The sequence below is a fragment of the Terrapene carolina genome, unplaced genomic scaffold (genome assembly GCF_002925995.2).
Source record: "Terrapene carolina triunguis isolate 2854851 unplaced genomic scaffold, T_m_triunguis-2.0 Scaffold88, whole genome shotgun sequence".
NCBI lineage: Eukaryota > Metazoa > Chordata > Testudines > Emydidae > Terrapene > Terrapene triunguis.
The window spans coordinates 8,153,856-8,170,859 of NW_020664439.1; the positions used below are offsets into that span (position 1 = coordinate 8,153,856).

Genomic DNA, 17,004 nt, shown 5'->3' on the forward strand with positions numbered 1-17,004 from the left:
GAATATTTGCTGGAAAACTGAACAGCCTTTTCCAAGTAACATGAGGCATATTTTTCTACCAGCACAGTGAATTTATGCAATTCAGATCCACAAATCATGACTGAGCTTATAGGCTCAAGGCTGTTCATTCATATAACAGACAGATCAATAGATGGAGAGTTGTTATAGTAGCACAAATTCTGAACTACAGTTTACTTCAGCAGTTTTTCCTGAGCCAAAATAAGCAGCTACTTTTTGTGTCTCCCTAAAGTTACTTAAACTGGAACACACAAGAAAAGGAAAAAGAGGAGCTTTGCATTGGTCTATAGTGTGGCAAGAAAAGTGTTACAGGATAGGGGAATTTCTCTTCCTTCATTTCAGACTGATGGGCTTTTGGCTAGAAGTTACTAAAGAAAAAAAAAAAAATCTGTTCAAGGTCTCAATCACATTGAAGTTTGCCCCTAGATGAAACTCCCAGTAGCATTTAACAATGACATATAATAAAATCTTCTGTTGGTTACCTAGGATCAAAAAGACTAGACAATTCACCTCTAGTGAATGGACACTCTCTAAGTAAGTGGCTGCCCATGTATAAACCAAGCACCAGATTTAAGGAAAGGTCCAATACGTAATGTCCACCTAATTCACTATACCGTTTGTCCTTCCAGCATTTAGGATTATGATATCTAAAGCTGCACTGTGCTAGAAAATCTAAATTTAATTTTTTACAGTAATTTGCCTAAGGCAATAATTATTAGTAATAGTTTTGCCCTGTATGTCTCAGCTAATAAGACCTGGCCACAAGATCATTTTACAACCTTATGTTAGATTCATTATGGCCAGTTTTATTCATTTACTTGGTCATTCAACAACAAAAAAAGGAATTGGTTTAGTGACATACGCAGCTACCATGGGATCCATTTTTAAGACCTTTCACACAATGTCCAGAAGGGTCCTTGGAAAAAATTAGTATATAATAATTCATGAAGATTTCTGAGAAATAACAGAAGTCCTCTTCGGTTACTGATGTTCTGGAATTTGGGCTTGGTTTCCAAGGTACAAAGGAGGCAAAGTCTCTTTATGAACTATGGTAGTTAAAAGACAAAAGACTTTTTTTCTCTGCAACTTCACAGACAAGTCCTTACTTAGACCATCCTGTAAGTTTAACAGGAAAAGCCTTTCTGTATAACAACCTCATGTAGACACCAGTTTAGTATTGGCATACATGGGGCTGGAAATCAAGAACCACAGCAGCCAGGATAAGCCAACTTAAACTTTGAATGGGATTCACAAAGGTATTTAGCCATCTAGTCCCCACTGAAATCAATGAGAGTTAGGTACCTAATCACACCCTTCAAGTATAGGAAAAACGCATTTCAAGGCTCCCAAAGTGTAAAGAGATCTTTTGTAGGCCTCCAACCTTAACATGGAAACTATATTGGGAGGAAGGGTTGAAATCTAAAGAACTGGCAGAGGCATTTACCTCGAAAGCTCTGTTACAGGGCAGCTTACTGCTGGTCTAAAATCAGGTCAGCTACTGAGAGGGTAAGCCAGACTTATCTATAGTCATGTCTTTGGGTCACGAAGAGCAAAACAACCTGGGTTCCTCTTACGGTAAATCATTCCATCACTATTTATTTTACACAAGTCCTTCCAGGAGAGCAGAAGGTAAAAAGGAAACCAGTAACTAGAGAAGTCTACCAGAGGGCTTGTTTTCACTATAACAGATATCTTGAATTAGTATACTTAAATTACCGCATGAAGTGTGACTACACTTCACAACAACCTTGGAATTACACAGTGTGATTTCATTATCAGCTCAGAGTGATTGGCTTAGCACTGATGAGTTGATGCAACTTGAGTTGTTGTATCGCCACTCCATTACCGCTACTAATCTGAGCACTAGCTTCACTCAAGCATCAACCCATCCCCACCAGCTAAACTCAAGTTAAACTAGCCAGCTAAACTCAAGTTTAAAGCACCACTTAACTCAAATTAGAGATATCTGCGTGTGGTAACACAACCTACAACTTAAGCTAACTGTGCTTGAAAAAATGAAATCCCGGGGATGCTGCTTATGTCACCCATGGTAGGCTATATAGTACACAGTGAGTATAATTCCCTACTTGAGTATTTCCCTGCCCTCTATCTGCCTGTCAGAACAAGTGCACAAAACCCCAAGAGTCTGAACTGTGCCTCTGAAGAGCAATATTTTCTACCAAGCTAACGAGGTGGTTTATGAACAAGGTGACCAACAGACCAATAGCAATGGATGTCAGAGCTACAGTATACATAATTTCCTGTGCTTGAAGAAGGTTAATAAGGAAGCAAAATTAGCCTTGTTTTTCTTATGAGATCTTTTTTCTGTTTATTGTAAATGGCATGCAAGTTATTTTACTTAGAAATTTGGTTTTCAGTGGCTCTAATACACCAAATAGAAATAGATGTCCCACATAAAAAGTTAGTTGCCCAATAAGGAGATGCTGCATTGCAAGCACTGACCCGCTGAAAAAAAAAAAAAAAAAAAAAAAAAAAAAAAAACAACATCTACACATACTCCTATTAGAATTCACATCGAACTGGCTGGAGAATAATATCTGAGAACCTGTTTGCTTTAGCCGAAATTTTCAAGAGTAACTAGTGTTTAGTTAGCCTCAGTTTGTGGGTGCCCAATATGACACACCTGAAGGGGCCTGGTTTTCAGAGTTCAACACTTTAAAAAGGACCTGATTTTTTGAAAGTGTATCATGCTGGACATCCCAAATACAGAAGCTCCCAAAATTAAGTTACCTTTGAAAAATCTTGGCCTTTGTAAGTTTTATTTTACCAAATGAAAAAGTCTTGTGTACCTCAATTAACACTTAAGTGAAAACAGAAAAGATCCCAGACAGAACTGTTCTAGAGGCAATGCTTTAACCAAACCTGAGTACAACTTCCCCTCTTTTCTCTCCACCTCAAATTCTGTAAAGTCTCATATGTAATGAGATAATTGCATCTTCCTATATGCAGAATCTAAGGGCTTGTCTACACTACCACTTACTTCGGCATACTTTACATCACTCAGGGGTGTGAATAATCCACAACCATGCAAGACTTAAATTACACTGACCTAAGCGCTGATGTAGACAGTGCTATGTCGGTGAGAGCGCTTCTCCCACTGACAAAGCTACCGCCTCTCACAGAGGTGAAGTAATTAAGTCAACGGGAGAGCTCTCTCCCATCAGCCTACAGCCTCTTCACCAGACACACTACAGCGGTGCAGCTGTGCTGCCGTAGTGCTTCCAGTGTGTAGACTAGCCCTTAGATTGTAAACTCTTCAGAGCTGGGACAGTTTCTTCTTGTGTGTCTGTACAGCAGCTAATATAATGACTGGGGCCTCTGGAAGCTACTTTTAATAACTATTTGGTAATAATTAAATTACAGCTACTGACATCTTTTGTCTATTTTACAACATTGGCACAGCTCTACTGAGCAGCCCTGCTGTGTGCATTTGTGACTTCCACTGGGAAGATGCCCACGTCAACATACTACTCTTGGGGGATTCTGCGTCATGGCCCCCGAAGATTTCTTTGCTTCCCCACAGAAAAACGACTTCTGACAGGGAAGCAAAGGGAAGCTGGAAGAGTGGTTATGTGCCCCTACAGCAGTTCAGGCCGGTCAGTTTGGGTACCCAGAGCAGCCGGTAGAGACATAAATCAGAGTGTGTGTGTGTAGCAGAATGTATCAGCCTGACTGCTTAGTGAATTGTTCCCATTGTTCTTAGTGAAGTCCCCCAGGTATATAAAACAGTTGTAAAAATTTTAAGGCTCCTTTACATTGCCAGAGTGGTGTAAAGGAGCCTTACTGTAAAGGACAGTATGGCCTTATAAATGCTTATGATGCTTTAGTGATTAGAACTGGTCTAAATTTTTGGACTGAAAAAATTTCCTATCAAAATGTGCCCCATGAACTGTTTGCTACTGACCTTTTTGGAGATGGTCAGTAGCCAGTATAAATTGTACGTCTGAGTCCCCAAACCTCACTTGCTCTTCAGTTGCCTATGATTAGGGCCCTACCAAATTCACGGCCATGAACAATGCGTCAGACTGTGAAATCTGGTCACCCCCCGTGAAATCTGGTCTTTTGTGTGCTTTTACCCTATACTATACAGATTTCATGGGGGAGACCAGCATTTCACAAGTTGGGGGTCCAGACCCAAACGGGAGTTGCAAGGGAGGGGGTCACAAAGTTATTTTAAGGCAGTCACAGCATTGCCAAACTTATTTCTGCGCTGCCTTTAGAGCTGGACGGCTGGAAAGGGGTGGCCGTTGGCTGGGTGCCCAACCAGAAGCAGTGCATAAGTAAGGGTGGCAATACCGTACCATGTCATCCTTACTTCCGCACTGCTTCTGGTGGTGGCTCTGCCTTCAGAGCTGGGCTTGCAGCCAGCAGCTGCCGCTCTCCGAACACTCAGCTTTGACAGTAGTACTGCTGCCAGCAGCAGTGCAGAAATAAGGGTAGCAGTACCACACCCACCCCTACAATAACCCCGTGACACATATTCCCTCCCCCCCCCCAAACTCCTTTTTGAGTCAGGACCCTGACAATTACAACATAGGGAAATTTCAGATTTAAATTTTTAAAATCCTATGAAATTGACCAAAATGGACTGTACATTTGGTAGGGCCCTACCTATGATGTAACGCTGAGCATATGGCTGCATATATTTGTTGACTAATAACTAGAAGTAAAGGGTCAATACTAGCTACATTACTATTAGACAGAGGAGTTTTGGTGATTTCCTCCAATGCGCCTCACTCCAATTATTCATCCATTGTATTGTAGTTTAAATAAATTACCAAAATAATTAAAACCAGCGTGATTACATTACATTATTTTGAAAAGAAATATGCAGAATTTTAAAATAATGTGTGTAGAATTTTACATTTTTTGGTGCAGAATTCTCCCAGGAGTAATGTACCTTATGCAACTATCTTGCTGAATTAGTAGATACCTGAGAAGATGGCCTTGATAGGGAAAGAAATCAAAAGTTGTGGTTTGAAAGGTGACAAGCACATCTTTAAATACCACAGTTACGCTCCAGAGGAGGAATGTCTCTTTTCCCCTAGAGTCTTTTTCTCCCTCCCCTCACAAAAGCACAAGTGGCCAAGTGACTATGGTTGAGTTCTAACAAAAAGAATAATGCTATTGTATGCTATATCCTATCACATATTCTGTACATAGAGAGTCCTATCTAGTCTTCCACATACATAGTGTTCATTTTGGGGTGTAACAAGCTCACATTGTGCAGTGTGACTGGTTTCATACTATGGAATGAGCACTGCCTCAATACAACCACTTTCTTGTTAATATTTTTGAAGCCCCTAAGCCCAAGCTATTGGCAAAGTGCCAACATATAAATTATGGGTCTTCATATGGCAAAAAGGAAAAGCAAATTAATTTCAATTCTCCCAAATCACAGAAGTACTAGTGATGTACAACAGTGAACACAATCAACTCTCTCTAAAAATCTAAGTATGAAGATTTTGCCTCATTTTCTAACACCTTATGATAATGTTTTTACCAAGACGGTTGTGTCATACTGCATACACAAGTACAGATGTCAGAGAGATCATTCCTGACAGTATAGATTTTAGAGTTTGCTACTGTAATTTTCATTAATGTGAAATGTTTCCAGAAGTCCTCTTTTAGAGGGCTGCTTTGCCAACGGGTATTGTTTTGCAATTGTTATATAGCAAACAACTGACGATGATTTGACCATTCCATGCTATTTGAATGAAAAATTAGGTGTGAAAATTTACACTGAACATAGGCTCCCTGAGCAAGAAGGCAATGCTTAAAATACTTCCTCCTACTTGGTAGCAAAAGGATGCTAACTTGACAACAGCCATCAAAAGTGAGAAGTCACTTTAGTATTAATCTACAAGTCATCTGTGCACCTGTAAAAAACTATACAAACAGTTGAGTTTTAAAACTTATTTGATGGCTAAGAGTTAACAGATTATCCTCAATGTGACATTCTTTCCAGCAAAGAGACAGCAAAAAACTTGTGTTCTCAGATCTCAGCACAAGGAAAATGCAGAGCAGTGCTTACTTGGCAGACTTTTACAGTAATCCAGGAATCTTTATTTCCTGAGTATGTTTTTTCACATCTAGTCTTCTTCAAGTCACCATGAGCATAAGCTTAATACTTGCTTAATGAAGAGTTTAATACCAGAATTCTTCATTAAAAATTCACAGCAATAAAAAAAATTCTCAGCAATATCCAAACCAATAAGCAGATGCTGCAATCTACATTGAGAAACCCCAATGCTTGAAAATTCAGTCTTTTAAGGCAATGAATAAAGCCTAATTCACACAGCTTTTATGTTGATTCTATTATTGTATTTTTGGCATATTTACATTAGCAGAAATTAAAGATAAATTAAAGCACAACTGAAACAAAAATAGCTTTCTGAATAAACTATTTAAAATTTAACTTTCTACTCAAATGAATCAGAACAATTACACACATTCCTTACCTGCTTTTTTAATCAAGGTTGGCATAAGTGTTATCAGGTTCCCTCCCAGCTAGCATCAAAAAGCATGAAGTACCTAGATCCAGAATCTCCCACATGCACTTAAACTGTGTCTCTTCCTCTTCTACTGGTAATCCTCATCCATTAGAGAGTCCGGACACCTCTAAAACTACAAAATATAAAAGAAATACCAGGGCCCCCCAACAATGTCCTTTTCTTATAGCTTTGAGAACAAAAAAAGACCACAATATTGCTCACAGTTATGCCAACCCTATACAGATAACCTTTTGGCAAAGAAGGAATTCTCATCCAGCAAAGGAAGCATATGAATATTTTAATACACTTGGATTTCAGCAAAATTATTTAAAGTTTCAAAATACAAATATCTTTAAACTAGATAGAACACACCTAAACAGTATGTAGAGTTCTGGTTCAGCAGCAACACGGTAGGACTCTAAGTCTGCACTGGCTGAAAAATGTCACCTCCAAATTAAGAGCCACATTTTGTGGCCTTTACCACCACTAAACACCCATTTAAGTCAACAAGAGCTGCGTGTATTCAGCACCTTTGGAAAAACTAGACTATTTGCTTAGGAGTCCAACTTCATTAGGCCAGAAATTTGAAATCTGAGTACCTGATTTTCACTATCCATATTTCTTGTCAGCATCAGGCTAGTAGGGGTCTGAAATTCAAAACCTACAATTTCCTGAAATAATAAATGCAGGAAAGAAGTTTTGTGTTTCTTCTCCCCTCCTAATGCTCTGCAGCAATATGAAATTTGTACAATTCTTCTCAATTGCCCACCGTTGCCCACAAAGGTTCTCAACAGCAGTAATGTTAATGAAAAGATATACATTTCATTCTGCTTCTACTTACTAAACGAAGGCTATGTCTACACTGGAACGACAAAACACTCTTGTCTTTCAGAGGTGTTAAAAAACAACAACAACCCATCCCAAAAGACAAAGTTTTGCCACCGACAACCGCCATTGTGAACAGCACTTTGTCGGCAGAAGCCCTCTCCTGCTGCCAACGCCGCTCGTTGGAGGTGAAAGTTTTTGTCAGTAGGAGAGCCAACAAACAGCGTGACTTTTAGTGGCATGGCTGTAGCAACACAGCCATGTCACTAAAAAGCTGTGTAGTGTACACATAGGCAGATCCAGTGCTTTTGCTTCTTAGGCTGTCTATTGACAAAGTCAATACCCATTCTTTAGTTTTCAATCCCTTTTGAAAGGTTATCTTTATAACCATATGGGGCATTAACGTCTTTTGTTGTTTTAAAGGAAAGGTTAAATTCTACAGGAACTGATGTCTTAAGCCTTCATGTTCATCAGTAAAAGCTTCCCATTAGCAAGAGGATTTTTCAAGTCCTGGTTTGGTGTACATTAAAATCCGATTCAGCACATCTTGGGGAAAGTAAGACTGTAGATCGGGGTGGCCAACCTGTGGCTCCGGAGCAACATGCGGCTCTTCAGAAGTTAATATGCGGCTACTTGTATAGGCACCAATTCCGGGGCTGGAGCTACAGGCGCCAACTTTCCAATGTGCCGGTGCTCACTGCTCAACCCCTAGCTCTGCCACAGGCCCAGCCCCCACTCCACCTCTTCCTTTCCCCACCCTTGAGTTTGCCGTGCCCTCGCTCCTCCCCGCTCCCAGAGCCTCCTGCATGCCACGAAACAGCTGATCAGGAGGTGGGGGAGGGAGAGGGAGGTGCTGATCGGAGGGGGCTGCCGGTGGGTGGGAGGCGCTGGGAGCGAGGGGGAACTGATGCGGGGCTGCTGATGTATTACTGTGGCTCTTTGGCAATGTACATTGGTAAATTCTGGGTCCTTCTCAGGCTGGCCACCCCTGTTCTAGATTGTGTGAAACTGGGGGGGGGGGGGGGGTTGCCCAATTTCCTGTTGAACCCAAAACATCCAGCTATGTTGGAAAGTATAATCAGTATATGGCAGACACAAGTAGCAGAATAAATTAAAACAAACAAACAGTATTTTATATGTGACAAACATCTAAATCATTTTCAAAATACTCAGACTGAAAAAAAAATTGCATTTGAATACCCAAGACTAATGGTTTACCAAAAAAAAAAAAGAAAAACAAAAAAGGACTAGCACTAGAACCTTTAATTAAATATGTTGGAAAACAGCATATGTTAGTAAGTCTCATCATAAAATGCTGTGTCTTTACAGCTATTGTTTGTTAAAGTACTCTACAATGTTGGCCAGACTTCTAAGAAAAAAAACTTATTCACAATGTTCAATTCTGCAACATGTGACATGAGTCAATGAGAGTTTTGGATGTGCAAGGAATACAGGATGAGGCCTTTTTTTTTTTTTTTTTTTAAGAGACGACAGAATTTTTTTAAGTATAATATTAATGATTTTACCAAAGAGTAGTTTAGAATGTCTTATAGTTATATGTTACATGGAATTAATCTGTTCACAAGATTACCTGCTATCAATGTTTGGCCTCCCCTATTGTATATTTTCATGATGCAGGATCTGGCCCCAAGTTTTCCATAATAAATCCGGTCCCTTTGACAATAAAACTTTAGAACCAACTCTTAGCCAGAGCTATTTGCACATCTGAAAATTTTGCACTTATGACCTGGAAATGTGGCTGCATTTCCAACAATAATTAAGGAATTCTCATACATAGTCTTTCCCAGTTTTCACATTTATTGTAGGTGACAGTGTCCTTTCCCTACTATCTCCCTCCAAACAGTATTTGGGCTATGGAAATTAATTTCTATCTTCACTAATTGAGATATTTGAAAATGAGCCACAAAGACTTGCCATGAATGATGTATTCTGCATTTGGTTTAACAACCTGCTATGAATCATGGAATTCTCAATTAAACTCAACTAAAAAGAAGATTCTGTTTCGAGATCAACTGTTTCACTGAAGATGGGACTGTGAAGTAGATTGTAGTGGGGTAATACAGACTTCCTTGTGCTCACGTTTGGGAAAAGTTTTTTTGTTTTGTTTGTTTTTTTAAAGTTATTACCTTTTTAATGGTCCAATACATGCCTTTTGCTCAGTGTTTAACTGAGCTGAGCAGCCAAGTCTATGTCAAAGAGATTTATCTGAAATTGAAAAGGTAGTTTCCAGCTATACCTTGAAATAAAACCATACAAAGGATGTATAGCATCTTAAATTACATAGAGAATGCATCTTCAGAAGTTTTCTTGTTTAAATTAAAAATACTATGAAAATTAAATATGAATAACAAATTCCAGTGATTAAAAGAAACACTTAAGTGGTTCTCATTTAGCATGATGGGATTTGGCTAATTGCTCCCCCCAAAAGAGAATGTCTTCTGCTTCGAATTGTGGCTGAGAAGAGGAAATTAAAGCATTCAAATATGGCACCCTCAGAAGAGCTTTTCTACAAGAGGAAATCTAGTTCCATCAGTACGAGAGGAAAGTTGAGCTAAAGAGAACATTCAGACCAATTAAATAATTTCTTTTGAGATTGAGTTACGTATATTATACACAATATAAAATAGAAAGTCTTCAAATATTAGAGAACAGCCAACAACCTGCTTTAGGTGACACACCTGTATCACAGGATCCAAGTCAAATCCCCCTTTTAAAGGAAACAGAAGTCACACCTGTAGTATTAAAAACAGAATAGTAAACTGTCAGCTTTAAAAACTTAAGTTAAGGTTTTTGTAGCAACAGATGAAGATCAATGATCAGAAGGATATTTAGGTATGTATGTGATACAACTGATGAATACCGTAAGCCTCTTTAATTACCACCAAAATACTTAGAATTCTGATTCTATATCCTCAGCAATGTTGTAGAACTAGCCAAAACTCTTGTACAGGAACCTCCTCCCTTCCAGCCTCTCTAATACATTGTCCCTCTCCAGCCTACATAAAATGAAGCTTCTAAGATCATCTTCCTTGCTTATTGCCCTGACCACATCACCCCTTATTTGAAGCTCTCCACTATCTTCTCTTATTCACTGCATCATCTTCAAACTTGCCCTCATCTTCTACATCTTTCAGAACCCTGCGTCCAGTAACTCTTGTTTCCTCACACACATCCCGGCCCTGCAACGTCAACCTTGTTTGCCTGTTTGTCAACTTCTTACATATGGAAAACTCTCCTTGAACGGATCTATAAGGAACTGCCCTCTCCAAAATGTACAACGGAGCCTTATCAAAATTTAGTTTTTTCCTTTTGCACTAAGCTTTCATCTTCTGAAGTCATGTTTTCCTACTTTTTAGAGGAAAATAAAGCGATTGATAAATAACTCAGCTTTGGTTGTTTATTAAGGCTTCTGATTTCAGATTTTAACAAACAAACATCAATAAAAGGGTGTATGGGGGAGGGTCTCAAAGCTATTGTGTGGGGGGGATCGCAGTATTTCCACCTTTACTTCTGCGCTGCCTTCAGAGTTGGGCGGCTGGAAAGCAGCGATTGCTGGCTGAGAGCCCAGCTCTGAAGGCAGCGCTGCAGCAGTAAAAGTAGCAATACCATACCATGCCATCCTTATTTTTGCACTGCTGCTGGCAGCGGCACTGCCTTCAGAACTGGGCTCCCAGTCAGCAGCTGCAGAGGTTCCTGCAGCCAGGGGAGGTTCCTGGAGGTGGAAGTCCCATAACTCACCAGTCCGTCCAGGACCAGCAGCTAGATCCCGACGTACGATAGGAGCCCTCGGCCAGGGTGTCCCCAGCCTTGCCCCTCCCCTGGCTGTGGGCCCAGCACCCCAGTGCTCGGGAGTTAAAGGTGTCTTGAGCTGGTTGTGTGTGTGTGTGGAGGGGAGATGACCACGGAACCTCCCCCCCCAAACCATGGAACCTTGGGCAGTCACTCACCTATACGGCCATCCCTGCCCCCTCAAAAAGTGAGGACCCCCCCCATATGATGCCACCCTCACTTCTGCACTGCTTTTGGCAGCGGTGCTCCTTCAGAGTCAGGTGCCCAGCCAGCAGCCGCTGATCTCTGGCCGCCCAGTTCTGAAGGCAGCGCTACGACCAGAAACAGCAGACAAGTAAGGGTGGCAATACCGCGATTTTCAGATACTTAAATATGAAATTTTAAGTATCTGAAACTGAAATTAATGATTTTTTAAAATCCTATGACCATGTAATTAACCAAAATCAACCGTGAATTTGGTAGGGCCCTATATATAGGCAACGTCTCTGCTTCCTGGCTTGTATTTAAGGCCCTGTCTAGATGCGGCAGTAATGCAGACTATGGGTATGCAATTTCTAAAGCGCATTAACATGCTGCTCATTAATTAGTATACGTGAACCCTGCCAATATACTCTAAAGACTTTTTTAGTTCACTTTAACATAGTGGTGCTTGAAACAGTACTAGGGGTATATACAAAAAGACCTCCCCCCGCCCTCATTTTTGGATATCTGCATAAAACTGAAAAAATGCCAAAAAATAAACTTCCAAAAATGAAATAAAGCCTGAAAATCAGAAGCCCTATTTATAATTCAGTTCTAATTTCCTATCTAGGACAGTATTAACTCAGTAAGCATCTATATTATTTTGATTTATACATTACATAGGCATCACCAGACTATTCACAGATAAACTAAAAATATTGTACTTAAAGTAACCTTTTCATGATCACAACAGTTCTCTGTATAGGGAAGGCTGCAGTATTTTGAAATCTGTGCGTGTCAAAGACTATTTAGGCATAGACAATCCACATACAAACTAGTACTGGAGTGACTAGAAACTAGAATCTGACCAAAAAAAGGCATACTATCCCCTGTAACATCAAGCCTTAGGAGAAGAGTTGTGCCCATTTTCTCCTGAGCCACAATCCCATAGACTCTGATGCAAATCAGCATCTACATTTGCTGTTTCCAGAATCACCTTTGGCATTAGAATTCCTTAAAACATCTGAAAGAACCACCCAAAATATTGGAAATAAAACAGAAAAATCACTTTATTGCATAGCAAGATACATCTAATACCATGTGCTGGATTTGCTGCAACACTAGAGGGCGTCCACTTTCTAAAAAGGAAACAGAAGTCAGCTCATTTCCATGTGCTTCATGGCTTTTACCTCACTCTCTATGTTCTGTAGTTTCTATTTGTCAAAAAGCTTTACATATAAATAAATAACAGCTCCAAACCAACAACACACATACATACACACACACACACACACACACACAATATAAATTCAGAGTAAGCAAGAAAGCAGAATGTACACACTTCAGATCATTTCTTGGGGGAGAGCATAAGTAAGACACTCACCTTAATGAATGTGCTAATTATGATCTTTCCAAATCAAGGTCTGAAACTGTAGTTAATACTCTCCTGCAAAAACAACAAACCCAACATAGTTTTATAAATAAACTATAGAAAAGGACTTTAAAATCCTACTTATTTAATAAGTCCATTTAATTAGTGGAATAAAAGCCTAGTCATACATGACAGAAAACATGAATTGTAAAGTTAGAGAGCAGTTATATTCATTATGTATTAATGATTCAAAGGTGAAACCAGAGGAAATGGGGAAAATTCCTTAGCTTCGCTACAACTGAAATTTGAAAATAAAACTACAGTATTGTTTTCTTAAACTGTACATGACGTTACTGATCTGTTTTCCTCTGTAAATTTGAAAAAGCCAAAAAAGCCTCACACCTGTTTTAGACCATAAATCAACAGGACACACACACAGAGATTTAAATATATATGTTAGAAAAACCTATTTCAAAGGCATTTATGCAACTGCTTACCTGCCAAAATCCAAGTTAAAGAATCTGTATTCCTATAATAAAAATTGAGATCAAACAACTGAAGCATGGCAAAAAGTTGCATTTCTTACTCTACAAGTGTTTGAGAAATAAATAGTCAACTCTTGCAAGACAAACACAGAACCCTGAACTATATAGTCTTTGCAAGAGAAAAACATTTCAGATAACTTTTGAACTGTATTCAGCTAAATACTGTGATCCAATGGGGTAAAAGTACTCAGTACATACATAATGTTGGGAGCCCATTGTGGCCATTACTAGCCCCTTGCTCTGACACACGGCTGTGCATTCACAACTGCAAAAGCCGTTCTTGGGAAATGTGATCTACGACCATGAAAGAGGAGGTCTCAGCAGAAGCCACTCACTATCAGCATGCTGCTGTCAGGACAGTAGAATTGGAATGTAAAGTTCCTTCAACTATGTTTTGGTAGAACTGAAGGGAGCAGGAGGCCTCAAACCTCAGCGGCTGAGTCCTTGAGTCCAAACCTCACCACCTGAGTTATCTATGATCCTGAAACACCTAATCCATCTGAAGCACAGTTTGACTTCCACCTCCCCACATCACCTAGTTATTCCCACTGCTTCACTTCATCCTTAGTCATCCAGTAGGACCATGTTCCCTCCCTTAGCCAACCATAAGCAGTGCTTATCCCACCCCCTCACAGATTTAGCACCATTCTCTTGCTCCTCCTCCACCATGACTGCTCACCTCCACAACAGGTCTGGATTATTCAAGGCTTCCCAAAACCCTTCAATAGCTCTCTCTCTCTCACTCTCTCTCTCGTGAGCCTTCCTATTCCCCTTTCCCAATAGGTTTAGATCCGAGTCACCACCACCATATTCAACATTTTCCTTTGTTCCCTTTCTTCTCTTAGGAATAGCACTGCACAGAGAAGTTTGCCCATGACTGACAAGCTTGTTGCAGCCTGTTCACAGGCACATTTCCACAGAGGCCAAAGGTTGCATGGGACATATGTGGAGACTAACGGCATGGCTACACTTGCAAATGTAGAGCGCATTGAGTTAAACCAGCCTTCGTAGACCGCAGTAGGGAAAGCGCTGCAGTCTGCCCACACAGACAGCTGCAAGCGCGCTGGCGTGGCCACATTTGCGACACTTGCAGCGGCATTGGGAGCGGTGCATTATGGGCAGCTATCCCACAGAGCACCTCTTCCCATTCTGGCGCTGTGGCTTGTGGGAAGGGGGGGCATTCTGGGTCCTGTCCCAACGCCCCGTGATGCATCGGTTCGCATCCCAGCAATCCCTGTGCTTCCGTCCACATTTGGCACCATCTTTCAATGTTTTTTCTACTGCGCGCTCTGTCTTCCCTTTCGGTCTGCGAGAATGGAACCCAAACTGCTGAGGAATATGCTGACGAGTCTCACCAGCAGGTCATGTTTGGCCGTCCAGTTACTCCTTAAGATCCAAACTGACAATGAGGACTCAGACGATATCAACTCGAGTAATGCATACGACACGAGAATGCTTGTGGCATTCACGGACATGCTCACCACCGTGGAACGCCATGTTTGGGCTCGGGAAACAAGCACTGAGTGGTGGGATCACATCGTCCTGCAAGTCTGGGATGATGAGCAGTGGCTGCAGAACTTTCGGATGAGAAAAGCCACTTTCATGGGACTGTGAGAGGAGTTTGCCCCCATCCTGCGGCGCAAGGACACGAGATTGAGAGCTGCCCTGACGGTGAAGAAGTGGATGGTTATTGCAATCTGGAAGCTGGCAACTCCAGACAGCTACCAATCGGTCACTAACCAGTTTGGAGTGGGAAAATCAACCATTAGAATCGTGTTGATGCAAGTTTGCAGGGTCACTAATAGCATCCTGCTCAGAAGAACCGTGACTCTGTGTAACGTGCATGACATTGTGGCTGGCTTTGCACAAATGGGTTTCCCTAACTGCAGAGGGGTGATAGATGGGGCACATATTCCAATTCTGGCACCAGCCCACCTAGCCTCCAAGTACGTTAATCGGATTGGTTCTCCAGGCGCTTGTGGATCACCGGGGGCGTTTCATTGACATTAATGCAGGCTGGCCCAGAAAGGTTCACGACGCACGCATCTTTCCAAACACTGGCCTGTTCAGGCAGCTGCAAGCCAGGACCTTTTTCCCCCAGACAAGAAGATCACCGTAGGGGAAGTCGAAATGCCCACTGTGATCCTTGGAGACCCCACTTACACTTTAATGCCGTGGCTCGTGAAACCCTACACAGGGAGCCTTGACAGCAGGAAGGAACATTTCAACAACAGGCTGAGCCAGTGCAGAATGACTGGAGTGTGCTTTTGGTCGTTTAAAGGGCCGCTGGTACTCTCTGTATGGGATGCTGGACCTGGCCAATGACCACATCCCCGCGGTTATATCCGCGTGCTGTACCTCCGTAACATTTGGGAAGGGAAGGGTGAAAGATTCACTCAGGCATGGAACTCGGAGGTTCAACACATGGAGATTGAATTTGAACAGCCAGAGAGCAGGGCTATTAGAGGGGACCAGTGCGGGGCTGCAAAGATTAGGGATGCCTTGAGGGAGCAATTTGAGGCTGAAAGCCACCAGTAATGTCTGGTGCCCTGTACGGGAGAGAAGTGCAGTGGTTCCAATATTAGTAGGAATCTGTGTTTGCTACGCTGACTTGCAGTGCCTGTTGCTTTCCTGGGCTAAGGTATCTTTTATTTTATGCAATAATAAAGAACGTTTTCAAAGCCAAAAAATCCATTTATTGAAAAGAAAATCCATGTATTGAAAAGAGACAACTGCTTGGGAAACAGAAAGAGCAAGGGGGTGGGGTGGGGAACAGTACAATCACACATTTGCATATGTCCTGTTATACTCAACCTTCCTGTCTGGAGTGCTATGCAGTTAGTGCTGCACTTCAGGATGGCTATAATGCATGGTGACAGGGGTTGAGTGCAGTGGGTAAGAATCGTAATTTGCCTGTCCCAAAGCGAGCACACAAACCACAGGAGCCCAAAATGGTGAGTAAACACAGGGGCAAGGGGGACTGATTGTTTCACGGCCATACTGTCCTCTAGGTTTCTGTGCCTTGGAGAGAGCCAACAGCTGCAGGGGCCCCCTATACTGAACACTGTCCCCATATTTTCCACAGGAGTTCGTCCTGGAAGATATCTTGCTGTTGAGGGTGACCTGGTAAGCAAGGGAAGGTCTTCTACTGCAATGCAGCTTCCGCTCTAACCCATATGCAGCTTGCCTGTGTGCAGCAATGGTCCCCCCGCCCCTCACAGCACCGCGGCGTGGACATGTTAGCCTGACTGGGACAAGGACCACAGTGGCTCTCCCAAGAAACCTGCGCAAGCACATTGCCCAACTCCTGGATAAGACCTTTGAAGAGATCACTGAGGCCGATTACCGCGATGTGAGAGAATTTAAAGGGCGGGTCTGACAGTTGGTCACCTGACGGCAGGGCAGCAGAGTTCAAAGTGATGACTAGAGTGGCTAGAACAGGCATTGTGGGACATTTCTGGAGGCCGATCAGAGCACATTAACAGACCAGGGCATCCACACTGGCGCTGCAGTGCTCCAGTGGGGGCACATCAAACGCTATTCCACTCGCCAAGATGGAGTACCAGGAGTGCTCTAGCTGCAAAGTTGGGGCGCTCTACGTGCCTTGCCAGCGTGGACGCATCGTGAGTTAGAGCACATGAGGTTGCTTTAATGCGCTCTAACTCGCAAGTGTAGCCATGCCCTAAATTATATTCCCTCACCCACAAACATTAGGCTATATACTTGTAACTCTAAGGTT

The 17,004-nt window shown here is 41.8% G+C and overlaps 1 protein-coding gene across 7 annotated transcripts in view; it reads right to left on the minus strand.

Annotated features, from left to right (window-relative positions):
- PER2 (period circadian regulator 2) overlaps nt 1–17,004 on the minus strand; it is a 76,537-nt gene that overhangs the window by 47,870 nt on the left and 11,663 nt on the right. For 2 of the 7 annotated variants that reach the window (XM_024221596.1, XM_024221590.2), the window contains exons 2-4: nt 13,218–13,249; nt 12,733–12,795; nt 10,058–10,111 (exon numbers count right to left, since the gene is read on the minus strand). The exons of 4 other annotated variants lie outside the window; for them this stretch is intronic. The gene's annotated coding sequence lies outside the window, so the exon portion shown is untranslated. The remainder of the gene's footprint in view (nt 1–10,057; nt 10,112–12,732; nt 12,796–13,217; nt 13,250–17,004) is intronic. One more of the 7 variants, XM_024221608.2, reaches the window with a different exon arrangement.